At 32.5% G+C, this 7397-nt stretch overlaps 1 long non-coding RNA gene across 1 annotated transcript in view; it reads left to right on the top strand.

Moving 5' to 3' along the window:
- Window positions 1-1660: 1660 nt before the first annotated feature.
- The window catches only part of LOC141415651 (uncharacterized), a 72456-nt gene continuing 66719 nt past the window's right edge, over window positions 1661-7397 (top strand). Inside the window, exon 1 of the long non-coding RNA XR_012440635.1 lies at window positions 1661-1772. This is a non-coding gene — a long non-coding RNA (uncharacterized lncRNA). The remainder of the gene's footprint in view (window positions 1773-7397) is intronic.

Here is a 7397-nt window from a genome sequence, read left to right as displayed (position 1 = left end):
ATTTTTTACATGGTGTATATCCAGTTTTTCCACCCCCATTTGTTGGAGACTGTTCTTTTTCTATTAGATGATCATGGACCCCTTGTGAAAATCCAATTGACCACTGCTGTAAGAGTTTATGTTTTAGATCACAGTTCTGTTCCATTAGACCATATTTCTATTCTTAGTCCCAAATCAAACTATTTTATTATTATAGCTTTTCAGTACATTTTGAAATAAAAAAGTATGAATTGTTTAAACATTTCTCTTTACGTTTTTCAATAGTTTTGTTTATGTAGAATGCCTTGAAATTCTACATCTTGTGATGAGATTTTCTGTTCCTGCAAAAATACCATTGGGATTTTGATAGGGATCGCACTGATGCTACATATTAGTTTGAGAATTAGTGTCATTTTAATAATAATAAGTCTTCCAATCAAATGCATTCCTGCATTGATACTCAGAAGGAATTTTGGTCTGTCATTTTGTTTTCCTGTAGTTTCATTGTATGCCTTTCTTAACAAGAAATGTCTGGCCTCAGAAAATTATTTCAGGAGTACACTCTCACTTTCCATTTTTTGGAGTTTAAGAACTAAGCATTAATTTAAACGCTTGATATGATTCTTTGGTGAAGTCCTCTGTCCCTAGGCTTTTTTTCCAGTGCTTTTTGTTGTGTTTTATCTTGTTTTGTTTTAGAGATTCAAATACTTCCCTTTTTTTGTGTTTTCCCTTTTTTCTCTTTAGTTACACAACTTTGGGACTAGTTTGAAGAAAAAATAGATGATGTAAAGAAAATATTCTTTAGAGTCTGGACAAACCCTGGTTCAAAATTTTGTGTCCTAATATGTGTGCTTTAAAGTTAATTGATAAGTAGTAATTATCAATATTTATGGAGTAAAATATGGTGTCTATTTATATACATTATAGAATAATTGAAAAAGACAACATATCCATCACCTCACATACTTACTTTTGTGGTGTAAATATTTGAAATCTAATCTCTTAGAATTTTTGACATTTATACCATATCATTATAAACTATAGTCAGTACTCTATGCAACGGAGCTCAAGCACTTACTCCTGTGCCATACACAGGACTCTTTGACCAACCTTTCCCCACTCTCAGGCTCTGGGAGCCACCACATTTATCTCTGCTTCTGTGAGCTTGACTTTATTAAATACTGATTCAATCCCATACTTGTATTTGGGTTGAGATTTTCTACTTTTTTTTTTTCAGTTGGTTTAATATTTGTGCATTTCTAGGGATTTATTTCATGTAATTTTTTCCATTTTCTGGGATTCAGGGTTCTTTATAGTATTTTGTAATATTACCATTAAACCTGTAAAATCTCCTTCATTTCTATTTTTTGTAACTTTCTGGTTTATCTTTTTTGATCAGTGTAGCTAAATTTTTTTTCAATTGTTTCTGAATTTTTCAGAGAATTAACCTCTTATTTTAGTTATATTGAGGCTTAAACTCAGCACTTCATGCTTTCTAAACAGTTGGTTTACTGCTTGATCCAGGCCTCCAGCTCTTTTTGCTGAGCTATTTTGAAAATTGGATCTGGCTTTTTAACCCAGGCCAATTTGGACCATTAGCCTCCTGCTTTACACTTCCTGCCGTAGTTGATTTCTGCTGTAGCTCAGATATTGGTGTGTGCCAACATACCCAGCCTTTTTCCTTTGAGATGAGGTTTCAATAGCTTATTTCCCAGGGTTGGCCTGGAACTGCAGTTCTCCCAATCTCAGCCTTCCAGGTATCTAGGATTATAGGCATGAGTCATTGCATCCAGGTAAGAATTAACTTTTGATGCCATTGATCTTATATTATCAGGCTTTCAACTTTCTATTTCATTTGTCTCCGTGCTTTTATTTATTATTTCCTCCCTTCTGCTAACTTTGAATTTAAGTTTCTCTTCTTTTTCTAGTTCTTTCTAGAATACAATTAGGTTATGGATTTCATATTTTTATTCTCTGTAATGTGGGTGTTACAAATATAGATGCGTATACACAAATGTTTGCATCCTGTGAGTTTTGTTATGTTGTGTTTTTATTTTCACTTTCATTTGCATAAGGTTATAACCTAATATCCTTTGTGTTACATGCTGAGTCATGTTCTTTACATTTATACAGAAAACCATGTTCTTTACATATATACACTTATATAGAAAATATGACTATATTTCCAAACGGGGCCTTTAAAGCATACTTAAGTGAAAATGAGAACATTAAGCATGGTTCTTATTCAATATGACAATGCCATAGACAGCAGGATCATTGCAACAGAGAAAAGAATATGTGAGGACATAGGAAGAAGATACTGATTTGCAATCAAAGGAACAAAGCTTCAGAAGAAATGAAACCTACTGACAATTTAATCTTGGACTTCTAGCTTCTGGAAATGCTGGGAAATAAACTTCTGCTATTTATGCCACCCAAGGAGAACTGCTTTTGTTATGACAGACTGTCATCTTTGGGAGTGTTTGGTGGTTCTAGTCAGTAAGTTTCCTCCGTGTGACTTTTTCCATTAGTCTGATTGAAGTCAAAGATGAGTCTCAAGCACCATTTGATGTTCAAGCAGTCCAGTGTGCATCAAGGTGAGTCACAGGCAGTGTCTGATGCTCAGGCAGCTTACTCTGGAAGTGCTTGTGGAAGAATGAAATTCTATCAATTGCAGGGAAATGGATGAAACTGGAGAACATCATCTTAAGAGAAGTTAGTCAGGCATAGAAGGCTAAAAGCCACATGTTGTCTCTCATTTGTCGACTATAGACCTAAAACAAATGAAGCAGTATTATGAAACACTGGTAACACTAAGGGGGAGTCATGCATGAGCAGGGTAGGGAAAGTAAGAACTTGAATAGGGTTGATATACTCAATATACAAGAATGAATATAGAAATCTTAAACTGACTGAAACTATCATAAGAAAGGGACGAAGGTAGAATGAGGAAAATTAGAGGAGATAAATCAAGGGGGATTATAGTACATACATACATGGAAACATCACAAGGAAACTCCCTGGGTATCTACCTTTATCTCAAGCTAAAATGTCACTTTTTCATTTTATCTTTTCTCTTTTTGCCCTTACAAAATCAGAGAACGGACCTCCCAGGGGGAAGGTCTGGAGTCAGTTGGAAGGGAGAGGTGTTGGGGAAAGATATAGAAGGGTGAATATGGTGCAATAAAATGTCTACACAAGCAAGTAAATGCAAAAATTATACCTATTGAAACTACTCCAGGAATCATTTAAAGTAATTACATTTAAACAGGTGATGAAAGAGAATGGTTGAGGAGGTGAATTCATGTATGCTATAATTGATACATTGCAAGAACCTGTGTAAATGTGACAATGTACCACAACCCAGTACAACAATAAAGAGAAAAAAAAATAATGAGATCTTTCAGAAGGCACTGGCCAGATGTCAGTCACCAAATGTCTAACTGATCTGAAGAGTGTTCATTTAAATACTATTCTCAGAGTTTGGGAGAATTTTTCTCTGCTTCTCCTTTTTTTTAAACTGTTGCCAGTCCAGTTTCAGTTACCAGGAATTCCTTTCATAAAAGATTAGGTTATTCTTACAAGGATAACCTTTGTAACATGTGTATACACTTTGGGATCTTGTTACATGTGTACATATTTATGAGGGGTATATATTTCTGATGATTTTAACCTTTTATCAGTATACAATGTATTTCTTTATATATTTTATTCACTTAAAATCTATTTCATCTGATAGTGATATATAGTCACTTTGGCTCTCTTTGGTTACAGTTTAAGTAATATAGATTTTTCCATTCTTTTGTTTTAAAAAATTTTGTGACTTTGTTTCCAAAGCAAGACTCTTCTGTAAAACCTAATACAGATGGATTTTTTTAAAGCCAATTTCCCATCTGTACCTTTTGATTGGTCAGTTTGGTCTTTTTACATTTAAAAAAATTACTCATGAGAAATGACTTACTTTTGCCATTTTTGTATTTGTTTTCTTTGTATCTTATATGTTTTAACTTCCTTAATACTTCTTTTTTTGGATTTAGCAGAATTTAGTGTGCCATTTGATTCTCAACTTCTTTCTTTAGTAGCATATTTAAAAAATTTTCTTACTACTTACCTTAGCTATTAAAATCTATAATTCAAACTTATAATAACCTAGTTTTTATAATACAAATTTAGTTTTATTAGTACACAAGCTTTTTGTTCTTTGCTTCTGTATCCCTCCATCTTGATATTAATATTGTCACAGATTACATACTTTTGCAATTACATACTTTTGTCCATTAATGTAGTTTATAGTTGTTGTTTAATGCATTTGCCTTTTAAACCACATTGAAAAAAAACAAATTATGAACCAAAATGCATTAACAATGGCTATATGTTTACTTATGCAATTAAGTTTCTTACAGTTCTTCATTTCTTCATGTCTTTGATTTACTGTATAGTGACATTTCATTTCAAATTGAAAAGTTCCCTTTAGCATTTCTTACAGGATAGTCTGGACAGTCATTCTCTTACTTAAACTTTCCGTGTGACTGAGATTACAAGCATTCTTGACCAAACCCTAACTATTTCCCAGGGATAGCCTCGAAGTGTAATCCTTCTGATCTCTGACTCCTGAGTAGCTGGGAGTACAGGCAAGAGCCATCCCTATTAAAAATGAACTATTTTAGCTTTTGTTTATCTGGGATGTGTTAACTTCTTCATAATTAAAGGATACTTTTGCCAAATACTGAATTCTTATTACACAAGTATTTTTTATTCTTTTCTTGCACTTCAATATTTTGTTTCCCTGACTCTGGTTTGAGATTTTCTGATGAGACATCAGCTATAAATTAGCTGTTAATATTGTTGAGTATCCCTTGCACATGATGCATCTTCCATCTTGTTTCAAGATTTTGTCTTTGTCTTGGAGTTTTGACAACTTGACAATAATGTAGATTTCTGAATTTATCATATTTGGAGTTCACTAAGCTTGTGGATGGGTACTTACAACTTTCATTAGATTTGTGACATTTCTGATAATTATTTCCTAAAATGTTTTTCTTCTCCTTGCTGTTTCTTTTCTTCAGAATCATATGATATATATGTTAACATCATTGATAATGCCCCATGGTTCCCCCAGATGCTATTTATTTTTCTTCAGTTGTTTTAATCTTTGTTCTGCTCGTCTCCCTCCCTCCTTGGGTATTACTACTGCTTCCTTTCTAGAGATTTACTCTTACATAGAGAATAGTGACTTTTCAAAACAGTTTTTGCAAATTTTTGATTTCTTTTGTGTGGCCACTGAAATTTCCATTCTATTTTCACTGTAGTTAGCTTGTAACATGATAGAGATTTCCTTAAATAACTCAACAAAAAAAAATTTTTGTTGGTTTAAATCTTCAGATAGTAGCCCCTGAGGAACTGTAGTCTTAAGAGTCACAAATAAAGGTAAGTGGGCAAGTGTCTTCATTGGTGCCCTTAAAGAGCTACCAGACTACTGAAAGCTCATAATGCTAAGCTTTTGGAAGAAAAGGAGTTTATTAACCCTGACACCAGATAACAGGAATGTAGGCTAATCCCTTCTGTTTGCTGGGAGTGGGGTGAAACATAGAGATGGTACCTGGTTCAAGTGTGCTGCTTTCTTAGAAAATTCAGCAGTCTCTTCCTTAAGAGACTTTTCTTTAAGCAACCACATGAAATTGCTAAAAGTGTCCAGTCAGTTTCAAGAATTCAGATGTACCTCATTATGATAGTTTTCTTTTTGCTTCATGGTTATATTGGTGACAGGAGCAACACTTATAATTTCCTACTCTGCCATTTCCTGTGACGTCATAATTGAGATTTTTTTCTAAACAGTCATTTTACAGAGCACTTCTTGGTTGCATATGTAAATGGGCAAATTAGTGGACAAATGGGTAATTTCCTTCTTTCTTTTTCTTCTCCTTTTTCTTTCTTCTTTTTTTTGTTGTTGTTGTTTTTGGTGGCACTGAGGCTTAAACTCAGGGAACTCTATCATTTGAGCCATGTTGCCATCCAGAAAATGCAGAATTTGAAATCTGAGGACATATTCTTGTGTCTCAACACTCTTAGGAAAGATTATATTTCCCTGGAAATTTTTCTTAATTCTCATTACATCTTTCGTAAGTTAAAATATACACAATATTTTCTGTATTAACTTTGATCTCATTGCAAGACTCAAATAAGAAGACACGCTAGTAATCCACCAAGTGCTATTTACATGTACAGAATTATTTTAATGGCACATGTAAAGTGATTATTAAATATCTTAGGTGAAATTGTGTTAGTCTCATAGAGATATGATATAGTGGACATATTTTTCTTTAGAAATGATGGGGATTTCTGAACATTTATTCTTGATCAGACTAGAAAAGCTAAGAAATAATATTTTAAATATTACACACAATGTAAAATACACACATAATATAAAATATACACAATATAAAAAATAAGCAATCAAACAAAAGTTGATGTTTTTTTTTCCCTTGGTCCTTTTAAGATCTTGAATCTTATTCACAGCATAATATTGTTTGTAAAATTAATATTTGTGTTACACAAGTTAACAATTAGCAAGTAGTTTTATTTTTGTCAATTCTGTCCTCATCTCAGTTATTCATATCTGTCATCTTCTACTTTGCTATTGCTCTTTCTACTTCTATCTCACATGATAGGAACAACCTCTTTCAGATAATGATCAAAGGGTTTTTGTTTCTTAACTCACCCTACAAATTCTAGATGATATAACAGAAACCACAAAATATTATTTATTAAACATTAAGATAATGTTAATATTATTAAAATATGGAGATTAAACAACTGATTCAAGAGATAATCAGTTTTATCAGTTCAAAATTCATGTTTTCACTTATTATTGTGGTAGAATATCTGTGAAGAAAGCAGTGAATTAAAAGAAAAGGTAATTTGCAGGAAGCATAAGGTAATGAGGGTAAATACTCCTTTGAGCCTAATACTAAGCACCCTCATGCAGTATTATAACTTTTAAAAATAACTTTAATGCTTTAAAAAACAGATGTCCCTACTTCTGTAAATGAAGCAATCAACATATCTTTTTCTTCCTTTATTGTGTTCTTAATAAAGCAATTAAAACTGAAGTATAGGAAATAAAACATTCTATATTACACTTGAGCCAAAATCTAATGATGTCACAATGACTTATATGTTGATTTATCAAGAATTAACTTTATATAACTTGGATACCACTAAGATGTATTCTTTACACTTTTTTCTATTGAGTTAATTGAATTGGACAAAGGGCCAATGAGAGCCATACTGGGGAAAACAGCTATTAGTAGCCTATTTAGTAGTACTAAATCAAATAGTTAAATCTCTTTTAGTTTCCTTGGGTGCATTATTTTTTCAAGAAACTAAATCATATTAGGAAGTTCTTATGGTAAATGTTT

This window comes from Castor canadensis, chromosome 13 (genome assembly GCF_047511655.1).
Source record: "Castor canadensis chromosome 13, mCasCan1.hap1v2, whole genome shotgun sequence".
NCBI classification, from domain to species: Eukaryota; Metazoa; Chordata; class Mammalia; order Rodentia; family Castoridae; genus Castor; species Castor canadensis.
The sequence above is the reverse complement of the archived record's forward strand: the minus strand, read 5'-3'. Positions and strand labels throughout refer to the sequence as shown.